The sequence below is a fragment of the Leiobunum rupestre genome, chromosome 1 (assembly GCF_980474605.1).
Source record: "Leiobunum rupestre chromosome 1, qqLeiRupe1.1.hap1, whole genome shotgun sequence".
NCBI classification, from domain to species: domain Eukaryota; kingdom Metazoa; phylum Arthropoda; class Arachnida; order Opiliones; family Sclerosomatidae; genus Leiobunum; species Leiobunum rupestre.
In genome coordinates, this window is record NC_143384.1 from 65,664,240 (window position 1) to 65,686,574 (window position 22,335).

Consider the following 22,335-nt stretch of genomic DNA (forward strand, 5'->3'; position numbering starts at 1 on the left):
TCAGTTTTATAACTAACGGCAATGTAACGTCTTTTCCGCTTTGAGAAACGCTCAATTTGCTTAGTCTGGAGAACCTTAAACAAATCATTTAACGGTCCGGGGTAGAGCCGCAGCTTGAAAGCCGTTCCTTTAATTTGAACTTAAGAAACGTTCGGCCGATCTGATTAAGGATATATTCGTGACCTTGAAAAAAAAACGGAAGTTATGTAATTCGAAATCCAAAAATTAAACTATTTACCGACGTTCGTCTGGCATTGATAGAGATGACAATTGGTCACTGTCACCAACATTATTTATCGTCGGCGATAATTTAATTTTTAAAAAAAAGTTTTGTTTTCAAAAAATATTCCCGTTTTTTTCTTTTTCATAGCAACTCTTTTTCATGTTAGTTTAAACAAAAGCCAAAAGAATCGAGTTTGACTTTCTTGGGTGGTCTGATAATCAAACCCTGCTCTTCAACGCAACCCTACGACGGTTTTCCGCGGGTACTTTTGCTTGCTGCATTTCTGCCCTAAGCCGCTACGTACCTCGTTAAGAAACCTGGTTCACTTCGAGCTCCCCCGAGCGCACCATATTGACGGTAAACTTCGAGCGGACGTTAAATCTCCACAGCGTGATGATCATCAGAGTCTCCACCCTCACACCATCCTCGAATTCCGACTTCCAAGACGCTGGATTACAAGAGGACGCCACTCCTCCCAGTCAACGACGCTTCTCGAGTTGCGACCTTTCAATCGTTAGAACGTCCCTAAAGAAATATGGTTAAAATGTTATATTAACTGGAGAGAATAAATGTCTCGTCCATTACCACATTTTTCATGAAGATAGAATACGGCAGAGCCCGGATAGCTCAGTCGGTAGAGCGTTAGGCTTTTAACCTAACGGTCCTGGGTTCGAGCCCCAGTTCGGGCGGGTAAATGTAGCGATTTTTTATTCGTTGTCAGTTTTATAACTAACGGCAATGTAACGTCTTTTCCGCTTTGAGAAACGCTCAATTTGCTTAGTCTGGAGAACCTTAAACAAATCATTTAACGGTCCGGGGTAGAGCCGCAGCTTGAAAGCCGTTCCTTTAATTTGAACTTAAGAAACGTTCGGCCGATCTGATTAAGGATATATTCGTGACCTTGAAAAAAAAACGGAAGTTATGTAATTCGAAATCCAAAAATTAAACTATTTACCGACGTTCGTCTGGCATTGATAGAGATGACAATTGGTCACTGTCACCAACATTATTTATCGTCGGCGATAATGGAATTTTTAAAAAAAAAGTTTTGTTTTCAAAAAATATTCCCGTTTTTTTCTTTTTCATAGCAACTCTTTTTCATGTTAGTTTAAACAAAAGCCAAAAGAATCGAGTTTGACTTTCTTGGGTGGTCTGATAATCAAACCCTGCTCTTAAACGCAACCCTACGACGGTTTTCCGCGGGTACTTTTGCTTGCTGCATTTCTGCCCTAAGCCGCTACGTACCTCGTTAAGAAACCTGGTTCACTTCGAGCTCCCCCGAGCGCACCATATTGACGGTAAACTTCGAGCGGACGTTAAATCTCCACAGCGTGATGATCATCAGAGTCTCCACCCTCACACCATCCTCGAATTCCGACTTCCAAGACGCTGGATTACAAGAGGACGCCACTCCTTCCAGTCAACGACGCTTCTCGAGTTGCGACCTTTCAATCGTTAGAACGTCCCTAACGAAATATGGATAAAATGTTATATTAACTGGAGAGAATAAATGTCTCGTCCATTACCACATTTTTCATGAAGATAGAATACGGCAGAGCCCGGATAGCTCAGTCGGTAGAGCGTTAGGCTTTTAACCTAACGGTCCTGGGTTCGAGCCCCAGTTCGGGCGGGTAAATGTAGCGATTTTTTATTCGTTGTCAGTTTTATAACTAACGGCAATGTAACGTCTTTTCCGCTTTGAGAAACGCTCAATTTGCTTAGTCTGGAGAACCTTAAACAAATCATTTAACGGTCCGGGGTAGAGCCGCAGCTTGAAAGCCGTTCCTTTAATTTGAACTTAAGAAACGTTCGGCCGATCTGATTAAGGATATATTCGTGACCTTGAAAAAAAAACGGAAGTTATGTAATTCGAAATCCAAAAATTAAACTATTTACCGACGTTCGTCTGGCATTGATAGAGATGACAATTGGTCACTGTCACCAACATTATTTATCGTCGGCGATAATGGAATTTTTTAAAAAAAAAGTTTTGTTTTCAAAAAATATTCCCGTTTTTTTCTTTTTCATAGCAACTCTTTTTCATGTTAGTTTAAACAAAAGCCAAAAGAATCGAGTTTGACTTTCTTGGGTGGTCTGATAATCAAACCCTGCTCTTCAACGCAACCCTACGACGGTTTTCCGCGGGTACTTTTGCTTGCTGCATTTCTGCCCTAAGCCGCTACGTACCTCGTTAAGAAACCTGGTTCACTTCGAGCTCCCCCGAGCGCACCATATTGACGGTAAACTTCGAGCGGACGTTAAATCTCCACAGCGTGATGATCATCAGAGTCTCCACCCTCACACCATCCTCGAATTCCGACTTCCAAGACGCTGGATTACAAGAGGACGCCACTCCTCCCAGTCAACGACGCTTCTCGAGTTGCGACCTTTCAATCGTTAGAACGTCCCTAACGAAATATGGTTAAAATGTTATATTAACTGGAGAGAATAAATGTCTCGTCCATTACCACATTTTTCATGAAGATAGAATACGGCAGAGCCCGGATAGCTCAGTCGGTAGAGCGTTAGGCTTTTAACCTAACGGTCCTGGGTTCGAGCCCCAGTTCGGGCGGGTAAATGTAACGATTTTTTATTCGTTGTCAGTTTTATAACTAACGGCAATGTAACGTCTTTTCCGCTTTGAGAAACGCTCAATTTGCTTAGTCTGGAGAACCTTAAACAAATCATTTAACGGTCCGGGGTAGAGCCGCAGCTTGAAAGCCGTTCCTTTAATTTGAACTTAAGAAACGTTCGGCCGATCTGATTAAGGATATATTCGTGACCTTGAAAAAAAAACGGAAGTTATGTAATTCGAAATCCAAAAATTAAACTATTTACCGACGTTCGTCTGGCATTGATAGAGATGACAATTGGTCACTGTCACCAACATTATTTATCGTCGGCGATAATGGAATTTTTAAAAAAAAAGTTTTGTTTTCAAAAAATATTCCCGTTTTTTTCTTTTTCATAGCAACTCTTTTTCATGTTAGTTTAAACAAAAGCCAAAAGAATCGAGTTTGACTTTCTTGGGTGGTCTGATAATCAAACCCTGCTCTTAAACGCAACCCTACGACGGTTTTCCGCGGGTACTTTTGCTTGCTGCATTTCTGCCCTAAGCCGCTACGTACCTCGTTAAGAAACCTGGTTCACTTCGAGCTCCCCCGAGCGCACCATATTGACGGTAAACTTCGAGCGGACGTTAAATCTCCACAGCGTGATGATCATCAGAGTCTCCACCCTCACACCATCCTCGAATTCCGACTTCCAAGACGCTGGATTACAAGAGGACGCCACTCCTTCCAGTCAACGACGCTTCTCGAGTTGCGACCTTTCAATCGTTAGAACGTCCCTAACGAAATATGGATAAAATGTTATATTAACTGGAGAGAATAAATGTCTCGTCCATTACCACATTTTTCATGAAGATAGAATACGGCAGAGCCCGGATAGCTCAGTCGGTAGAGCGTTAGGCTTTTAACCTAACGGTCCTGGGTTCGAGCCCCAGTTCGTGCGGGTAAATGTAGCGATTTTTTATTCGTTGTCAGTTTTATAACTAACGGCAATGTAACGTCTTTTCCGCTTTGAGAAACGCTCAATTTGCTTAGTCTGGAGAACCTTAAACAAATCATTTAACGGTCCGGGGTAGAGCCGCAGCTTGAAAGCCGTTCCTTTAATTTGAACTTAAGAAACGTTCGGCCGATCTGATTAAGGATATATTCGTGACCTTGAAAAAAAAACGGAAGTTATGTAATTCGAAATCCAAAAATTAAACTATTTACCGACGTTCGTCTGGCATTGATAGAGATGACAATTGGTCACTGTCACCAACATTATTTATCGTCGGCGATAATGGAATTTTTTAAAAAAAAAGTTTTGTTTTCAAAAAATATTCCCGTTTTTTTCTTTTTCATAGCAACTCTTTTTCATGTTAGTTTAAACAAAAGCCAAAAGAATCGAGTTTGACTTTCTTGGGTGGTCTGATAATCAAACCCTGCTCTTTAACGCAACCCTACGACGGTTTTCCGCGGGTACTTTTGCTTGCTGCATTTCTGCCCTAAGCCGCTACGTACCTCGTTAAGAAACCTGGTTCACTTCGAGCTCCCCCGAGCGCACCATATTGACGGTAAACTTCGAGCGGACGTTAAATCTCCACAGCGTGATGATCATCAGAGTCTCCACCCTCACACCATCCTCGAATTCCGACTTCCAAGACGCTGGATTACAAGAGGACGCCACTCCTCCCAGTCAACGACGCTTCTCGGGTTGCGACCTTTCAAGACGCTGGATTACAAGAGGACGCCACTCCTCCCAGTCAACGACGCTTCTCGAGTTGCGACCTTTCAATCGTTAGAACGTCCCTAACGAAATATGGTTAAAATGTTATATTAACTGGAGAGAATAAATGTCCCGTTCATTACCACATTTTTCATGAAGATAGAATATGGCAGAGCCCGGATAGCTCAGTCGGTAGAGCGTCAGCATTTTAACCTAACGGTCCTGGGTTCGAGCCCCAGTTCGGGCGGAGGGAGATTTCGCGTTTGGTTTTTTGGAGAGTGCGGTTCGTTTTTCTTTGCTCTCCTCGCCTGCTCGCTAAGCCTTAGTTTCGGTTATTTTTCTTACAATTTGTTTGCTTAATTTATAATTTACTAATCCGCGCAGTTTTTTTTTCGGTTTCCTTGCCCTCCTGGGTTTTCGTCTGAAATCCAGGATGGATATTTTTAAACGCTCTAACTTTTTAACCTGCACTAACCAAGATATAACAGAAGATGATGTTATTACGGCGATCCACCTGGCTTTTGGGTTGGAGGCCATCTCGTCGGTTGTTCCAACTACAGGAGGTTTTTTTGTAACGTTCGTCACTGTTAAGGACGCCGAGGACTGCGTTTTGCAGGGAATTGATATTAATGAAGAAGTCTATGCCGTGTCGAATGTTGCTGTTAAGGTAGTGGTAGCCTCTTTTTTTGGTTTACCGGAATTTGTTGCTGACGAGGCTTTGATGGAGAAATTGCGTAGTATGGGCTGTGATTTAAAGGGAGAGATAGTATGGGCGAAGAATAAGAAGAATATTTACACGGGAGTTCGACGTGTGAAGGTGGCGTTACCGGAAGGGGTTTCGTCACTTCCCTATCGCATTAAACTTAAGGACATGATGGGGGTGGAGTCCTTTTACGAAGTCCAGCATGATCGCCAAGGCCGGGTCTGTAACGGGTGTTTGGCTTCCGATCACATATACAAGGACTGTCCTAAGTTTGTTTCTTTCGGTTGCAAGCAACAGGGCCACACCGTTCGTAATTGTCCTCAGCGGGCTGGTAATAATAATTCCGCTGATAAGTCAGAGGGCGATGCGCCACAGGATACGGCTGACGTGGGTGTTAGTAAACCGGATGCTGCGATAATTCATCGTTCTTCTAAATTTAAACAGAGCGGTAGGCCTAACAGCAAGCGTCATCATTCAACGGACGACGGTGACGTCATTTCGTTTCCGTATCGCCGAAAGAGTTCCTCTATTCTTAAGTCCTCCCGCCTGACCGGTAAGCTTGCCTCTACGCCCAATTTGCCTCCTGGTGACGACTCTGACCCCATGGGGTCTGGAGGGCAGCAGTCTGATGGAGTTTTGGAAGATCACAACATGGCATAATTAATATGGCGTTACGTTTTTTATCGCTAAATGTTAATGGATTGCGTGATAAGACGAAAATGGAACATGTAATAGCTTTTATAAAGGACTATGATCTCGTTTTTTTACAAGAAACCCACTGGCTCCCGGAACATGTAGCTATTTTTAAAACGTTTTTTAGAGGTAAAGTTTTTATTGACCTGGATTTAAATAATGGAGGTTTTTGCGGTGTTGCAACTTTAATACGGCCAGGAATAGACGTCTTACCCCGCCGGGTGGTACATAAAAATACGGGGCGTTTTTTATTGACCTCATTAGAAATAGATGATACCTGTATCGACTATATTAATGTTTACGCTCCAAATGACGCAGCCTCCCGTTCGACATTTTTTAAAGAAATCGCCAATATTTGTAGTACGCTTCATCGGCCTTTTATTTTTGGCGATCTAAATGATGTCATGAACCCTTCAATGGACCGGCGTTATTCGTTACCAACCATGTCTGGCGAACTTTCATTGGTCGATGTTTGGCGTCACTACCATCCTTCGCAATTTGAATATTCGCGGGCTGGATTTGTTTTTGGGCGATATTTATTCTCCCGAATAGACTACTTTTTCGTTCGGCGGCCCAAACTAGCTCTTTTATCTCGTTGCACTTACATGGCTTCTCCTTTTTCTGATCATAAAGCCCTCATAGTGCAAATTGATCTATCTGGTTCTCCGAGAGGGCCGGGAACTTGGGCTTTTAATTCCTCTTTGTTGGAGAATGATAACTTTCTCACTGGTTGTACTCGTATAGTGGAACGAAGCCAAACCTCACTTGCCTACCGGGAAGATATTTTTCGGTGGTATGAAGATTTGAAAATATCTTTGCGTGATTACGCTATTTTTTACTCCAAACATTTGGCCTCGCAGCGTCGCGCGCATAAAACCAAATTGCAAATAGAGATTAATGCTTACCTTGCTCGTCGGAATTTGTCAGTTGATGAAGAAACCAAACTTATTGCTTTGACGGAATCCCTTTCTCAAGTTACCGCCCATGAGTTCGTTGGTGCCGCAGTTCGTGCGAAAGCCCAGCACCTTTTAGCCGACGAAAAACCTACTGCTTTTTTTCTGCGCCTCGAAAATTTTCGGCAGAGGAAAAAAACGATTCAGTCGCTTACATTGTCCAGTGGCGAGATCACCCGCGACGGTACCACTATTCGTCAGAATATTTTTGAATACTATGCGAGGCTCTATGCTAAGGCACCGGTAGATCCCGAAGCTGGCGGGATTTTTTCTTCCTTGGTACAGGGAAGAGTATCAGAGGACAAACGGCGGAGCCTGGACAATACCATTGTCTGGTCGGAGATTGTTACGGCCTTAAAATCAATGAAGCGCGGGAAAAGCCCTGGCCGTGATGGCTTCACAGTCGAGTTTTGGTCATTTCTCTTGCCTTTAGTCAAGGAAGGTTTTCTTCGGGTTTTGGCCACGATTGCTCGGGATGGTGTACTGCCCCGTACAATGACTGAGGGTCTGATTTTGCTTGTCCCGAAGTCCGGCGATCTCACTTTTTGGCGTCTTGGCGTCCTATATCGCTGCTCAATGTAGACTATAAAATTCTCGCGAAGGTCTTTGCTAATAGGCTGGCACCTCTTTTGCCGGATATAATTTCTCCATGCCAGACAGGAGCGGTGAGAGGCCGGGACATATCGCAGGCGCCTCGCTTCTTGCTGGATGCGTCTGACCTTGTATCGGCAACAAACGCACCAGGTGTTTTGTTAAAACTGGATTTGGAGAAAGCATTTGATCAAGTGGACTGGTCCTTTTTGTTTGAAGTGCTTCGCAGTATGGGCTTTGGTGCTTTTTTCCTCAAATGGATTCAAGCCTTTCTAGTCCACGCCAAGTCATGTGTCCGGGTCAATGGCTTTTTGACGGATTTTTTTCCCCTGCGCCGTTCAGTTCGCCAGGGTTGCCCGCTTAGTCCCCTCCTCTATATCCTTTCGACAGAACCACTTTTCGCTGCGCTGTTGCGCAATCCGGCTATTCCACGGCTCCCGATGTTTGGTACCGGCCACTTACCTTTGCTGTTTGCGCACATGGACGATAATACGATTCTAACCAGTTCAACTGATGGTATGGTCGAGGCTATTCATGAATACGAGCGGTATGGTCGAGCGTCCGGAGCCAAATTAAACGTAAAGAAATGTCAGGCGCAGTGGCTTGGGTCGTATCGCAATCGCCTTCCGATGGTGATCTCTGGGGTGTCCATAAGTGGCGACCCAATGAAGATTTTGGGGATTTATTTAACGAACGATGGTCAAGAATAGCTCCGTCTTAACTGGAACCCCCGAATGGACAAGTTCTCCGGCACTTTACGTTCGTGGAAACAACGTCGTCTTACGTTAACGGGCAAAATTGTCGTCATTAACGTGCTGGCGGCTTCCACGCTTTGGCATACTCTGAGCTCCGTAGATTTGCCATTAGACTGGGCACAAAGATTTAAAACGGCGGTGATGGATTTTATTTGGGGTCCTGGCATGCGTCACGTGGATTACCAAACATTAATTCGTCCGAAATCTGAAGGGGGGTACGGCCTCGTCGATTTCCAGCTGAAAAACCTCGCGTTCCGTTTAAAAGAAATTAAAGGCTTTATCGGCGACTCCTCTGATTCCGCGATGAAGGACGTCTCACGGTTTTTGCTCTCTTTTTATGGCGGTTATGAGGGCATTGGCTTTCAAGTCTTTCGGCTTCAGTTCGACCAGAAACTATTACCAAGGATGGTTCCCCGGTATCGCAGTATTGTTAGCGCGTGGAACAGATTACTTGTCGCCAATGAATGGACTGTTTTACCGCACGCGAATCCTGTCTTTGAGCCGATTTTTCTGAACCCGCGAGTTACCGGTTTTTCCGCGTCGGCGCAAGAGAGAGCTACTTTCGCGCGCGCGGGGCTCGTTCTCGTGAGAGATATAACGTATGAGGTCATCCCAGGTTTCCTCCCTCATACCGTCATCTTGGACATGGTTTCATCGGTTCGACCGCGTTTACTGGACCGGTCAATACTTTCGCTCTATCATAAGATGTTGCGGCTCATTCCACCGGCCTGGGCTCATTTTGTGGACTCTTTGGATATTCTGGTTAATGAGCCACCGGTTTCCGAATTGGTTCGGGTCATCAACTCTAAAGAAGAGGCTGTCGTTTTCAGCGAGCTCAAATCATCCGACTTTTACCGTTCTTTGGTAAAGCAAGCGTGTTCCATGGAGTCTCGAGGCGAAGAACGTTGGAGAGGCTTTTTCTCCGCGCCACTTGTGCAAGTGCATTGGGGAAAAGTGTCCTGCCCTCTAATGGCCACGCGGTACGCGGACATTAACTTTCGTCTCATCCACCAAGCATTTCCGGTCAAAGAACGGTTACTCCATGCTGGTCTTGTCGCGGACAATATGTGTTTATTTTGTAATTCTCGGTGCGAAACAGTCAGTCATCTTTTTGTAACGTGTCCCGTAGTTCAGGAGTGGTGGACCTGGCTTTTTATCACAATTTTAAAGCTCCCAGTTTCAATTTTCGGTTTTATATCTGAGCCTCGTGCCCAGTTTATCGTGTTTTCGATTGTTCCGTCCACCATTAAGAGACCTCCAATTTTCTGGTCGGTGGCGAAATTGCTTTCCGCGGTCCTTAAAGACGAAATATGGCGGAGTCGTAATTTGAAAAGTGTCGGGAAAATAACACGGGTTCCGGTGCTAACAAGTCGTATTAAAGCATGTGTTCGCAAAGAAACTATTAACCAATTGAAACTTTTAAAGCCGGATACCTCTCAGAATGGCACTGTGTTAAAAAATATTTTATTGGGACTTTTTAAGTGAATTTATTCAATGCTAATGTTATGACTGCTTGATTATTTGGTGTCAAAAGTTTTATTGTGTTTCGATTTTTCATAAATACTTGAGTTTTGTTTTATTTAAAAGTTTTTTAAATGTAAATAATACTTTTGGTCTTAATAAAAAAAGAAAAAAAAAGAGCGTTAGGCTTTTAACCTAACGGTCCTGGGTTCGAGCCCCAGTTCGGGCGGGTAAATGTAGCGATTTTTTATTCGTTGCCGGTTTTATAACTAACGGCAATGTAACGTCTTTTCCGCTTTGAGAAACGCTCAATTTGCTTAGTCTGGAGAACCTTAAACAAATCATTTAACGGTCCGGGGTAGAGCCGCAGCTTGAAAGTCGTTCCTTTAATTTGAACTTAAGAAACGTTCGGCCGATCTGATTAAGGATTTATTCGTGACCTTGAAAAAAAAACGGAACTTATGTAATTCGAAATCCAAAAACTAAACTATTTACCGACGTTCGTCTGGCATTGATAGAGATGGCAATTGGTCACTGTCACCAACATTATTTATCGTCGGCGATAATGGAATTTTTAAAAAAAAGTTTTGTTTTCAAAAAATATTCCCGTTTTTTTCTTTTTCATAGCAACTCTTTTTCATGTTAGTTTAAACAAAAGCCAAAGGAATCGAGTTTGACTTTCTTGGGTGGTCTGATAATCAGACCCTGCTCTTAAAAGCAACCCTACGACGGTTTTCCGCGGGTACTTTTGCTTGCTGCATTTCTGCCCTAAGCCGCTACGTACCTCGTTAAGAAACCTGGTTCACTTCGAGCTCCCCCGAGCGCACCATATTGACGGTAAACTTCGTGCGGACGTTAAATCTCCACAGCGTGATGATCATCAGAGTCTCCACCCTCACACCATCCTCGAATTCCGACTTCCAAGACGCTGGATTACAAGAGGACGCCACTCCTCCCAGTCAACGACGCTTCTCGAGTTCCGACCTTTCAATCGTTAGAACGTCCCTAACGAAATATGGTTAAAATGTTATATTAACTGGAGAGAATAAATGTCCCGTCCATTACCACATTTTTCATGAAGATAGATAACGGCAGAGCCCGGATAGCTCAGTCGGTAGAGCGTTAGGCTTTTAACCTAACGGTCCTGGGTTCGAGCCCCAGTTCGGGCGGGTAAATGAAGCGATTTTTTATTCATTGCCGGTTTTATAACTAACGGCAATGTAACGTCTTTTCCGCTTTGAGAAACGCTCAATTTGCTTAGTCTGGAGAACCTTAAACAAATCATTTAACGGTCCGGGGTAGAGCCGCAGCTTGAAAGTCGTTCCTTTAATTTGAACTTAAGAAACGTTCGGCCGATCTGATTAAGGATTTATTCGTGCCCTTGAAAAAAAACGGAACTTATGTAATTCGAAATCCAAAAACTAAACTATTAACCGACGTTCGTCTGGCATTGATAGAGAGGACAATTGGTCACTGTCACCAACATTTTTTATCGTCGGCGATAATGGAATTTTTAAAAAAAAGTTTTGTTTTCAAAAAATATTCCCGTTTTTTTCTTTTTCATAGCAACTCTTTTTCATGTTAGTTTAAACAAAAGCCAAAGGAATCGAGTTTGACTTTCTTGGGTGGTCTGATAATCAGACCCTGCTCTTAAAAGCAACCCTACGACGGTTTTCCGCGGGTACTTTTGCTTGCTGCATTTCTGCCCTAAGCCGCTACGTACCTCGTTAAGAAACCTGGTTCACTTCGAGCTCCCCCGAGCGCACCATATTGACGGTAAACTTCGTGCGGACGTTAAATCTCCACAGCGTGATGATCATCAGAGTCTCCACCCTCACACCATCCTCGAATTCCGACTTCCAAGACGCTGGATTACAAGAGGACGCCACTCCTCCCAGTCAACGACGCTTCTCGAGTGGCGACCTTTCAATCGTTAGAACGTCCCTAACGAAATATGGTTAAAATGTTATATTAACTGGAGAGAATAAATGTCCCGTCCATTACCAAATTTTTCATGAAGATAGATTACGGCAGAGCCCGGATAGCTCAGTCGGTAGAGCGTTAGGCTTTTAACCTAACGGTCCTGGGTTCGAGCCCCAGTTCGGGCGGGTAAATGTAGCGATTTTTCATTCGTTGCCGGTTTTATATCTAACGGCAATGTAACGTCTTTTCCGCTTTGAGAAACGCTCAATTTGCTTAGTCTGGAGAACCTTAAACAAATCATTTAACGGTCCGGGGTAGAGCCGCAGCTTGAAAGTCGTTCCTTTAATTTGAACTTAAGAAACAATAGGCCGATCTGATTAAGGATTTATTCGTGACCTTGAATAAAAACGGAACTTACGTAATTCGAAATCCAAAAATTAAACTATTTACCGACGTTCGTCTGGCATTGATAGAGATGACAATTGGTCACTGTCACCAACATTATTTATCGTCGGCGATAATGGAATTTTTAAAAAAAAGTTTTGTTTTCAAAAAATATTCCAGTTTTTTTCTTTTTCATACTAACTCTTTTTCATGTTAGTTTAAACAAAAGCCAAAGGAATCGAGTTTGACTTTCTTGGGTGGTCTGATAATCAGACCCTGCTCTTAAAAGCAACCCTACGACGGTTTTCCGCGGGTACTTTTGCTTGCTGCATTTCCGCCCTAAGCCGCTACGTACCTCGTTAAGAAACCTGGTTCACTTCGAGCTCCCCCGAGCGCACCATATTGACGGTAAACTTCGTGCGGACGTTAAATCTCCACAGCGTGATGATCATCAGAGTCTCCACCCTCACACCATCCTCGAATTCCGACTTCCAAGACGCTGGATTACAAGAGGACGCCACTCCTCCCAGTCAACGACGCATCTCGAGTTGCGACCTTTCAATCGTTAGAACGTCCCTAACGAAATATGGTTAAAATGTTATATTAACTGGAGAGAATAAATGTCCCGTCCATTACCACATTTTTCATGAAGATAGATTACGGCAGAGCCCGGATAGCTCAGTCGGTAGAGCGTTAGCATTTAACCTAACGGTCCTGGGTTCGAGCCCTAGTTCGGGCGGGTAAATGTTGCGATTTTTTATTCGTTGTCAGTTTTATAACTAACGGCAATGTAACGTCTTTTCCGCTTTGAGAAACGCTCAATTTGCTTAGTCTGGAGGATCTTAAACAAATCATTTAACGGTCCGGGGTTAGGTTAAAAGCCTAACGCTCTACCGACTGATCTATCCGGGCTCTGCGGTATTCTATCTTCATGAAAAATGTGGTAATAGACGGGACATTTATTCTCTCCAGTTAATATAACATTTTAACCATATTTCGTTAGGGACGTTCTAACCATTGAAAGGTCGCAAGTCGAGAAGCGTCGTTGACTGGGAGGAGTGGCGTCCTCTTGTAATCCAGCGTCTTGGAAGTCGGAATTCGAGGATGGTATGAGGGTGGAGACTCTGATGATCATCACGCTGTGGAGTATTGACGCCCGCACGAAGTTTACCGTCAAAATGGTGCGCTCGGGGGAGCTCGGAGTGAACCAGGTTTCTTAACGAGGTACGTACCGGCTTAGGGCAGAAATGCAGCAAGCAAAAGTACCCGCGGTAAACCGTCGTAGGGTTGCGTTTAAGAGCAGGGTCTGATTATCAGACCACCCAAGAAAGTCAAACTCGATTCTTTTGGCTTTTGTTTAAACTAACATGAAAAACGTTGCTATGAAAAAGAAAAAAACGGGAATATTTTTTGAAAACAAAACTTTTTTTTAAAAATTCCATTATCGCCGACTATAAATAATGTTGGTGACAGTGACCAATTGTCATCTCTATCAATGCCAGACGAACGTCGGTAAATAGTTTAATTTTTGGATTTCGAATTACATAAGTTCCGTTTTTTTTCCAGGTCACGAATAAATCCTTAATCAGATCGGCCGAACGTTTCTTAAGTTCAAATTAAAGGAACGACTTTCAAGCTGCGGCTCTACCCTGGACCGTTAAATGATTTGTTTAAGGTTCTCCAGACTAAGCAAATTGAGCGTTTCTCAAAGCGGAAAAGACGTTACATTGCCGTTAGTTATAAAACCGGCAACGAATAAAAAATCGCTACATTTACCCGCCCGAACTAGGGCTCGAACCCAGGACCGTTAGGTTAAAAGCCTAACTCTCTACCGACTGATCTATCCGGGCTCTGCGGTATTCTATCTTCATGAAAAATGTGGTAATAGACGGGACATTTATTCTCTCCAGTTAATATAACATTTTAACCATATTTCGTTAGGGACGTTCTAACCATTGAAAGGTCGCAAGTCGAGAAGCGTCGTTGACTGGGAGGAGTGGCGTCCTCTTGTAATCCAGCGTCTTGGAAGTCGGAATTCGAGGATGGTATGAGGGTGGAGACTCTGATGATCATCACGCTGTGGAGATTTGACGCCCGCACGAAGTTTACCGTCAATATGGTGCGCTCGGGGGAGCTCGGAGTGAACCAGGTTTCTTAACGAGGTACGTACCGGCTTAGGGCAGAAATGCAGCAAGCAAAAGTACCCGCGGTAAACCGTCGTAGGGTTGCGTTTAAGAGCAGGGTCTGATTATCAGACCACCCAAGAAAGTCAAACTCGATTCTTTTGGCTTTTGTTTAAACTAACATGAAAAACGTTGCTATGAAAAAGAAAAAAACGGGAATATTTTTTGAAAACAAAACTTTTTTTTAAAAATTCCATTATCGCCGACTATAAATAATGTTGGTGACAGTGACCAATTGTCATCTCTATCAATGCCAGACGAACGTCGGTAAATAGTTTAATTTTTGGATTTCGAATTACATAAGTTCCGTTTTTTTTCCAGGTCACGAATAAATCCTTAATCAGATCGGCCGAACGTTTCTTAAGTTCAAATTAAAGGAACGACTTTCAAGCTGCGGCTCTACCCTGGACCGTTAAATGATTTGTTTAAGGTTCTCCAGACTAAGCAAATTGAGCGTTTCTCAAAGCGGAAAAGACGTTACATTGCCGTTAGTTATAAAACCGGCAACGAATAAAAAATCGCTACATTTACCCGCCCGAACTAAGGCTCGAACCCAGGACCGTTAGGTTAAAAGCCTAACGCTCTACCGACTGATCTATCCGGGCTCTGCGGTATTCTATCTTCATGAAAAATGTGGTAATAGACGGGACATTTATTCTCTCCAGTGAATATAACATTTTAACCATATTTCGTTAGGGACGTTCTAACCATTGAAAGGTCGCAAGTCGAGAAGCGTCGTTGACTGGGAGGAGTGGCGTCCTCTTGTAATCCAGCGTCTTGGAAGTCGGAATTCGAGGATGGTATGAGGGTGGAGACTCTGATGATCATCACGCTGTGGAGTATTGACGCCCGCACGAAGTTTACCGTCAAAATGGTGCGCTCGGGGGAGCTCGGAGTGAACCAGGTTTCTTAACGAGGTACGTACCGGCTTAGGGCAGAAATGCAGCAAGCAAAAGTACCCGCGGTAAACCGTCGTAGGGTTGCGTTTAAGAGCAGGGTCTGATTATCAGACCACCCAAGAAAGTCAAACTCGATTCTTTTGGCTTTTGTTTAAACTAACATGAAAAACGTTGCTATGAAAAAGAAAAAAACGGGAATATTTTTTGAAAACAAAACTTTTTTTTAAAAATTCCATTATCGCCGACTATAAATAATGTTGGTGACAGTGACCAATTGTCATCTCTATCAATGCCAGACGAACGTCGGTAAATAGTTTAATTTTTGGATTTCGAATTACATAAGTTCCGTTTTTTTTCCAGGTCACGAATAAATCCTTAATCAGATCGGCCGAACGTTTCTTAAGTTCAAATTAAAGGAACGACTTTCAAGCTGCGGCTCTACCCTGGACCGTTAAATGATTTGTTTAAGGTTCTCCAGACTAAGCAAATTGAGCGTTTCTCAAAGCGGAAAAGACGTTACATTGCCGTTAGTTATAAAACCGGCAACGAATAAAAAATCGCTACATTTACCCGCCCGAACTAAGGCTCGAACCCAGGACCGTTAGGTTAAAAGCCTAACGCTCTACCGACTGATCTACCCGGGCTCTGCGGTATTCTATCTTCATGAAAAATGTGGTAATAGACGGGACATTTATTCTCTCCAGTTAATACAACATTTTAACCATATTTCGTTAGGGACGTTCTAACGATTGAAAGGTCGCAAGTAGAGAAGCGTCGTTGACTGGGAGGAGTGGCGTCCTCTTGTAATCCAGCGTCTTGGAAGTCAGAATTCGAGGATGGTGTGAGGGTGGAGACTCTGATGATCATCACGCCGTGGAGATTTAACGTCCGCACGAAGTTTACCGTCAATATGATGCGTTCGGGGGACCTCGGAGTGAACCAGGTTTCTTAACGAGGTACGTACCGGCTTAGGGCAGAAATGCAGCATGCAAAAGTACCCGCGGAAAACCGTCGTAGGGTTGCGTTTAAGAGCAGGGTCTGATTATCAGACCACCCAAGAAAGTCAAACTCTATTCTTTTGGCTTTTGTCTAAACTAACATGAAAAAGACTTGCTATGAAAAAGAAAAAAACGGGAATATTTTTTGAAAGCAAAACTTTTTTTTAAAAATTTCATTATCGCTGACTATAAATAATGTTGGTGACAGTGACCAATTGTCATCTCTATCAATGCCAGACGAACGTCGGTAAATAGTTTAATTTTTGGATTTCGAATTACATAACTTCCGTTTTTTTTTCAAGGTCCCGAATAAATCCATAATAAGATTGGCCGAACGTTTCTTAAGTTCAAATTAAAGGAACGACTTTCAAACTGCGGCTCTACCCTGGACCGTTAAATGATTTGTTTAAGGTTCTCCAGACTAAGCAAATTGAGCGTTTCTCAAAGCGGAAAAGACGTTACATTGCCGTTAGTTATAAAACCGGCAACGAATAAAAAATCGCTTCATTTACCCGCCCGAACTGGGGCTCGAACCCAGGACCGTTAGGTTAAAAGCCTAACGCTCTACCGACTGAGCTATCCGGGCTCTGCCGTATTCTATCTTCATGAAAAATGTGGTAATGGACGGGACATTTATTCTCTCCAGTTAATATAACATTTTAATTATATTTCGTTAGGGACGTTCTAACGATTGAAATGTCGCAACTCGAGAAGCGTCGTTGACTGGGAGGAGTGGCGTCCTCTTGTAATCCAGCGTCTTCGAAGTCGGAATTCGAGGATGGTGTGAGGGTGGAGACTCTGATGATCATCACGCTGTGGAGATTTAACGTCCGCACGAAGTTTACCGTCAATATGATGCGTTCGGGGGAGCTCGGAGTGAACCAGGTTTATTAACGAGGTACGTACCGGCTTAGGGCAGAAATGCAGCAAGCAAAAGTACCCGCGGAAAACCGTCGTAGGGTTGCGTTTAAGAGCAGGGTCTGATTATCAGACCACCCAAGAAAGTCAAACTCGATTCTTTTGGCTTTTGTTTAAACTAACATGAAAAACGTTGCTATGAAAAAGAAAAAAACGGGAATATTTTTTGAAAACAAAACTTTTTTTTTAAAATTTCATTATCGCCGACTATAAATAATGTTGGTGACAGTGACCAATTGTCATCTCTATCAATGCCAGACGAACGTCGGTAAATAGTTTAATTTTTGGATTTCGAAATACATAACTACCGTTTTTTTTTCAAGGTCACGAATAAATCCATAATCAGATCGGCCGAACGTTTCTTAAGTTCAAATTAAAGGAACGGCTTTCAAGCTGCGGCTCTACCCCGGACCGTTAAATGATTTGTTTAAGGTTCTCCAGACTAGGAAAATTGAGCGTTTCTTTAAGCGGAAAAGACGTTAAATTGCCGTTAGTTATAAAACCGACAACGAATAGAAAATCGCTACATTTACCCGCCGGAACTGGGGCTCGAGCCCAGGACCGTTAGGTTAAAAGCCTAACGCTCTACCGACTAAGCTATCCGGGCTCTGCGGTATTGTATCTTCATGAAAAATGTGGTAATGGACGGGACATTTATTCTCTCCAGTTAATATAACATTTTAACCATATTTCGTTAGGGACGTTCTAACGATTGAAAGGTCGCAACTCGAGAAGCGTCGTTGACTGAGAGGAGTGGCGTCCTCTTGTAATCCAGCGTCTTGGAAGTCGGAATTCGAGGATGGTGTGAGGGTGGAGACTCTGATGATCATCACGCTGTGGAGATTTAATGTCCGCACGAAGTTTACCGTCAATATGGTGCGCTCGGGGGAGCTCGGAATGAATCAGGTTTCTTAACGAGGTACGTACCGGCTTAGGGCAGAAATGCAGCAAGCCAACGTACCCGCGGAAAACCGTCGTAGGTTTGCGTTTAAGAGCAGGGTCTGATTATCAGACCAACCAAGAAAGTTAAAATCGATTCTTTTGGCTTTTGTTTAAACTAACATGAAAAAGAGTTGCTATGAAAAAGAAAACAAGTTGGCAAGCCAAAATATACCTCTCCTCGGAAGAATTGTCCCTAGTGGTATTAATTTCTCGAGATAACCCTTAAAGATATATCTCCGCAATTTAGAGTTATTTGTTAAAAATATTAACCCATTTCTATCCCGCCCGGTATAAAATTTTAATTATAATTAAAATAATTGAGACGAAACGACCAATTTTAATTTATTCAGAATATCATAAGTTAAGTAGTTACAACAGTAAGTTAGACGTACTATAACAATGCACAATTGAATTAAACCCTTTTACAGAACAAGTTTATCAGTTAAATATAATACGAAGCAAATTTTAATGAAAGAAATATCTACAGAGGCTTTTTGGAATTACTCGCTTACGAAATACTTGCCGCATCTTTAACGCTCATTTTATTTCAACACTCGCCCTTGATGAAGATACCGTAGATATCTGGTAGTGGACGACTCGTTCACTTCCTGTTGACGTTGTGACGCATACCACATGAAAAAGACCAATGCCGTCCAATTTCCAATATCATATAATGACTCGCACACCCAAGAAATCATTGACTGCGTTAGAAATCGTAGATATCCAAATATCCACACCAAATGTATTTACAAGAAGCAAAAACCTTACCATCAACAAAGCACAGAGAGCCACTTGACAAACCGCCAGCTCTTAAAGCAATTAACGTTAAATTATCTCCTTTGAATTAACAGAACTATATATAGGTCGTTAAGAAAGTGGACCACCCACAGGGTCTACCCTTTAACCCTCTAATCTCGGCTGACTGCGCTAAAACAAGATTTAACCTTTAAAAAATACCAGATTAGGCCTACATAAATTCATTAATAAAAAAAGACTTTATTACCTATTATGCTTACGATGCCTGTCTTAATTTCAGTGAATCTAAGCAGCTATCGGTGGTTCTGTGGTAGAGCGCTCGACTGCCAAGCCGAATGGTCTGGGTTCGAAACCTGGGTGGCGCATTTGTTTTTAATCAATAGAGAAACGCTAAATTAGAATTTCTTCGATGCAATAATTTCAATTTCAATTCTATTTCAATTAAACCAAAATTTCCTACTCTATTAAATACGCTTCCGATAAAGCTGAAGGTCTAATTTTCAATAAGGCGTAACAAGTGTCGGTGGTTCTGTGGTAGAACGTCCGCCTGTCAATCAGGAGGTCTCGGGTTCAAATCCCGCCCGATGCGATCGCAAATTGATACTAAGACGAATACCGTGTACAACTGGTGGAAACCCTGCCATTGGACGTTGAGAGGTAGCATTACACTCAGCATTCGGTCCGTCCCAAAGTCATTAAGAAGAAGTTGGAGAGAAAACGCCCATATAAACACAACAGACTCAACATGCACAACCATCAGAACACAAACACAACAAATTCAACACTCACAACCTACGCATAAACATTACAAAAACGTAATACACCAAACGGTCACGACGGTGAGCGAAAAAACACCATCCAAACCAAACCGCAAATGCATCCGTTAACGCTCACCGTCACACGGTGGTTTTGCCAACCCTTTGAGAAACTGCGTACGCAGTGATTACACTTTGCACCGAAAATGCGAACGCGTTCGCAGTCCTGACAGACAGACAGACCCACAGACCCACCCACAGACAGACACGGTCGTTGTATAACCCCTCCTAGGGGACTTTGTCCCCTCGGAGAGGTAAAAACGGGAATATTTTTTGAAAACAAAACTTTTTTTTAAAAAATTCCATTATCGCCGACAATAAATAATGTTGGTGACAGTGACCAATTGTCATTTCTATCAAAGCCAGACGAACGTCGGTAAATAGCTTAATTTTTGGATTTCGAAATACATAACTTCCGGTTTTTTTTCAAGGTCACGAATAAATCCATAATCAGATCGGCCGAACGTTTCTTAAAATCAAATTAAAGGAACGGCTTTCAAGCTGCGGCTCTACCCCGGACCGTTAAGTAATTTGTTTAAGATTCTCCAGACTAAGCAAATTGAGCGTTTCTTAAAGCGGAGAAGACGTTACATTGACGTTAGTTATAAAACCGGCATAGAATAAAAAATCGCTACATTTACCCGCGCGAACTGGGGCTCGAACCCAGGACCGTTAGGTTAAAAGCCTAACGCTCTACCGACTGAGCTATCCGGGCTCTGCCGTATTCCATCTTCATGAAAAATGTGGTAATGGACGGGACATTTATTCTCTCCAGTTAATATAACATTTTAATTATATTTCGTTAGGGACGTTCTAACGATTGAAAGGTCGCAACTCGAGAAGCGTCGTTGACTGGGAGGAGTGGCGTCCTCTTGTAATCCAGCGTCTTCGAAGTCGGAATTCGAGGATGGTGTGAGGGTGGAGACTCTGATGATCATCACGCTGTGGAGATTTAACGTCCGCACGAAGTTTACCGTCAATATGATGCGTTCGGGGGAGCTCGGAGTGAACCAGGTTTCTTAACGAGATACGTACCGGCTTAGGGCAGAAATGCAGCAAGCAAAAGTACCCGCGGAAAACCGTCGTAGGGTTGCGTTTAAGAGCAGGGTCTGATTATCAGACCACCCAAGAAAGTCAAACTCGATTCTTTTGGCTTTTGTTTAAACTAACATGAAAAACGTTGCTATGAAAAAGAAAAAAACGGGAATATTTTTTGAAAACAAAACTTTTTTTTTAAAATTTCATTATCGCCGACTATAAATAATGTTGGTGACAGTGACCAATTGTCATCTCTATCAATGCCAGACGAACGTCGGTAAATAGTTTAATTTTTGGATTTCGAAATACATAACTACCGTTTTTTTTCAAGGTCACGAATAAATCCATAATCAGATCGGCCGAACGTTTCTTAAGTTCAAATTAAAGGAACGGCTTTCAAGCTGCGGCTCTACCCCGGACCGTTAAATGATTTGTTTAAGGTTCTCCAGACTAGGAAAATTGAGCGTTTCTTTAAGCGGAAAAGACGTTAAATTGCCGTTTGTTATAAAACCGACAACGAATAAAAAATCGCTACATTTACCCGCCGGAACTGGGGCTCGAGCCCAGGACCGTTAGGTTAAAAGCCTAACGCTCTACCGACTAAGCTATCCGGGCTCTGCGGTATTGTATCTTCATGAAAAATGTGGTAATGGACGGGACATTTATTCTCTCCAGTTAATATAACATTTTAACCATATTTCGTTAGGGACGTTCTAACGATTTAAAGGTCGCAACTCGAGAAGCGTCGTTGACTGAGAGGAGTGGCGTCCTCTTGTAATCCAGCGTCTTGGAAGTCGGAATTCGAGGATGGTGTGAGGGTGGAGACTCTGATGATCATCACGCTGTGGAGATTTAATGTCCGCACGAAGTTTACCGTCAATATGGTGCGCTCGGGGGAGCTCGGAATGAATCAGGTTTCTTAACGAGGTACGTACCGGCTTAGGGCAGAAATGCAGCAAGCCAACGTAGCCGCGGAAAACCGTCGTAGGTTTGCGTTTAAGAGCAGGGTCTGATTATCAGACCAACCAAGAAAGTTAAAATCGATTCTTTTGGCTTTTGTTTAAACTAACATGAAAAAGAGTTGCTATGAAAAAGAAAAAAACGGGAATATTTTTTGAAAACAAAACTTTTTTTAAAAAATTGCATTATCGCCGACAATAAATAAGGTTGGTGACAGTGACCAATTGTCATTTCTATCAATGCCAGACGAACGTCGGTAAATAGCTTAATTTTTGGATTTCGAAATACATAACTTCCGGTTTTTTTTCAAGGTCACGAATAAATCCATAATCAGATCGGCCGAACGTTTCTTAAGTTCAAATTAAAGGAACGGCTTTCAAGCTGCGGCTCTACCCCGGACCGTTAAATGATTTGTTTAAGGTTCTCCAGACTAAGCAAATTGAGCGTTTCTCAAAGCGGAAAAGACGTTACATTGCCGTTAGTTATAAAACCGACAACGAATAAAAAATCGCTAATAGTTTTGATACTTATAATTTCAACCCGGAGTGAATGAGAAAATCATTACTTTTCAGACTACAATTGAGCTTGCGACTCACACACCCCTAATAGCTATAAAAACAACAAAAAGTAACATACGACAGTTTTTAGAAAAGTTTCATTAAAACCAGCTCAGGATTAACCATTTGGCAAAAAAATCAATGTGATTATGATACAATGGAACTAAAACTTAATAAAAAAATAACTATATAAGTAAAAATATAAAAAGATTTTATAATAATATACTCCTTTTAAGTGTCTACTAACATCGGCAATTCGCCAAAACGATTACCTCCATAAATATATTGAATACAGCAGGCCTGTCGGC

General features: G+C 42.6%; 22 non-coding genes across 22 annotated transcripts; 13 read left to right on the forward strand and 9 right to left on the reverse strand.

Moving 5' to 3' along the window:
- Nucleotides 1-404: 404 nt before the first annotated feature.
- LOC149966134 (signal recognition particle RNA) lies at nt 405-703 on the reverse strand. Its single transcript, XR_016473596.1, has one exon.
- A 136-nt stretch (nt 704-839) lies between these two features.
- Nucleotides 840-912, forward strand: TRNAK-UUU (transfer RNA lysine (anticodon UUU)). The gene has a single exon. It is a non-coding gene; the product is annotated as a tRNA-Lys (tRNA).
- Nucleotides 913-1,345: 433 nt separating this feature from the next.
- On the reverse strand, nt 1,346-1,644 carry LOC149966136 (signal recognition particle RNA). The gene has a single exon (XR_016474258.1).
- A 136-nt stretch (nt 1,645-1,780) lies between these two features.
- TRNAK-UUU (transfer RNA lysine (anticodon UUU)) lies at nt 1,781-1,853 on the forward strand. The gene has a single exon. It is a non-coding gene; the product is annotated as a tRNA-Lys (tRNA).
- Nucleotides 1,854-2,287: 434 nt separating this feature from the next.
- LOC149966138 (signal recognition particle RNA) lies at nt 2,288-2,586 on the reverse strand. Its single transcript, XR_016473597.1, has one exon.
- A 136-nt stretch (nt 2,587-2,722) lies between these two features.
- TRNAK-UUU (transfer RNA lysine (anticodon UUU)) lies at nt 2,723-2,795 on the forward strand. Its single transcript has one exon. It is a non-coding gene; the product is annotated as a tRNA-Lys (tRNA).
- Nucleotides 2,796-3,228: 433 nt separating this feature from the next.
- LOC149966140 (signal recognition particle RNA) lies at nt 3,229-3,527 on the reverse strand. Its single transcript, XR_016474269.1, has one exon.
- Nucleotides 3,528-4,170: 643 nt separating this feature from the next.
- LOC149966141 (signal recognition particle RNA) lies at nt 4,171-4,469 on the reverse strand. The gene has a single exon (XR_016473562.1).
- A 5,846-nt stretch (nt 4,470-10,315) lies between these two features.
- On the reverse strand, nt 10,316-10,614 carry LOC149966142 (signal recognition particle RNA). The gene has a single exon (XR_016473604.1).
- A 136-nt stretch (nt 10,615-10,750) lies between these two features.
- TRNAK-UUU (transfer RNA lysine (anticodon UUU)) lies at nt 10,751-10,823 on the forward strand. Its single transcript has one exon. It is a non-coding gene; the product is annotated as a tRNA-Lys (tRNA).
- Nucleotides 10,824-11,254: 431 nt separating this feature from the next.
- LOC149966144 (signal recognition particle RNA) lies at nt 11,255-11,553 on the reverse strand. The gene has a single exon (XR_016473605.1).
- Nucleotides 11,554-11,689: 136 nt separating this feature from the next.
- On the forward strand, nt 11,690-11,762 carry TRNAK-UUU (transfer RNA lysine (anticodon UUU)). The gene has a single exon. It is a non-coding gene; the product is annotated as a tRNA-Lys (tRNA).
- Nucleotides 11,763-12,193: 431 nt separating this feature from the next.
- On the reverse strand, nt 12,194-12,492 carry LOC149966146 (signal recognition particle RNA). The gene has a single exon (XR_016473885.1).
- Nucleotides 12,493-13,009: 517 nt separating this feature from the next.
- Nucleotides 13,010-13,308, forward strand: LOC149966147 (signal recognition particle RNA). The gene has a single exon (XR_016473973.1).
- A 639-nt stretch (nt 13,309-13,947) lies between these two features.
- On the forward strand, nt 13,948-14,246 carry LOC149966148 (signal recognition particle RNA). Its single transcript, XR_016473233.1, has one exon.
- Nucleotides 14,247-14,885: 639 nt separating this feature from the next.
- Nucleotides 14,886-15,184, forward strand: LOC149966149 (signal recognition particle RNA). The gene has a single exon (XR_016473974.1).
- Nucleotides 15,185-15,823: 639 nt separating this feature from the next.
- LOC149966150 (signal recognition particle RNA) lies at nt 15,824-16,122 on the forward strand. Its single transcript, XR_016473099.1, has one exon.
- A 432-nt stretch (nt 16,123-16,554) lies between these two features.
- Nucleotides 16,555-16,627, reverse strand: TRNAK-UUU (transfer RNA lysine (anticodon UUU)). The gene has a single exon. It is a non-coding gene; the product is annotated as a tRNA-Lys (tRNA).
- A 136-nt stretch (nt 16,628-16,763) lies between these two features.
- Nucleotides 16,764-17,062, forward strand: LOC149966152 (signal recognition particle RNA). The gene has a single exon (XR_016473091.1).
- A 640-nt stretch (nt 17,063-17,702) lies between these two features.
- On the forward strand, nt 17,703-18,001 carry LOC149966153 (signal recognition particle RNA). Its single transcript, XR_016474731.1, has one exon.
- A 2,322-nt stretch (nt 18,002-20,323) lies between these two features.
- Nucleotides 20,324-20,622, forward strand: LOC149966154 (signal recognition particle RNA). The gene has a single exon (XR_016473111.1).
- A 639-nt stretch (nt 20,623-21,261) lies between these two features.
- Nucleotides 21,262-21,560, forward strand: LOC149966155 (signal recognition particle RNA). The gene has a single exon (XR_016473141.1).
- The last annotated feature ends 775 nt before the right edge of the window (nt 21,561-22,335 follow it).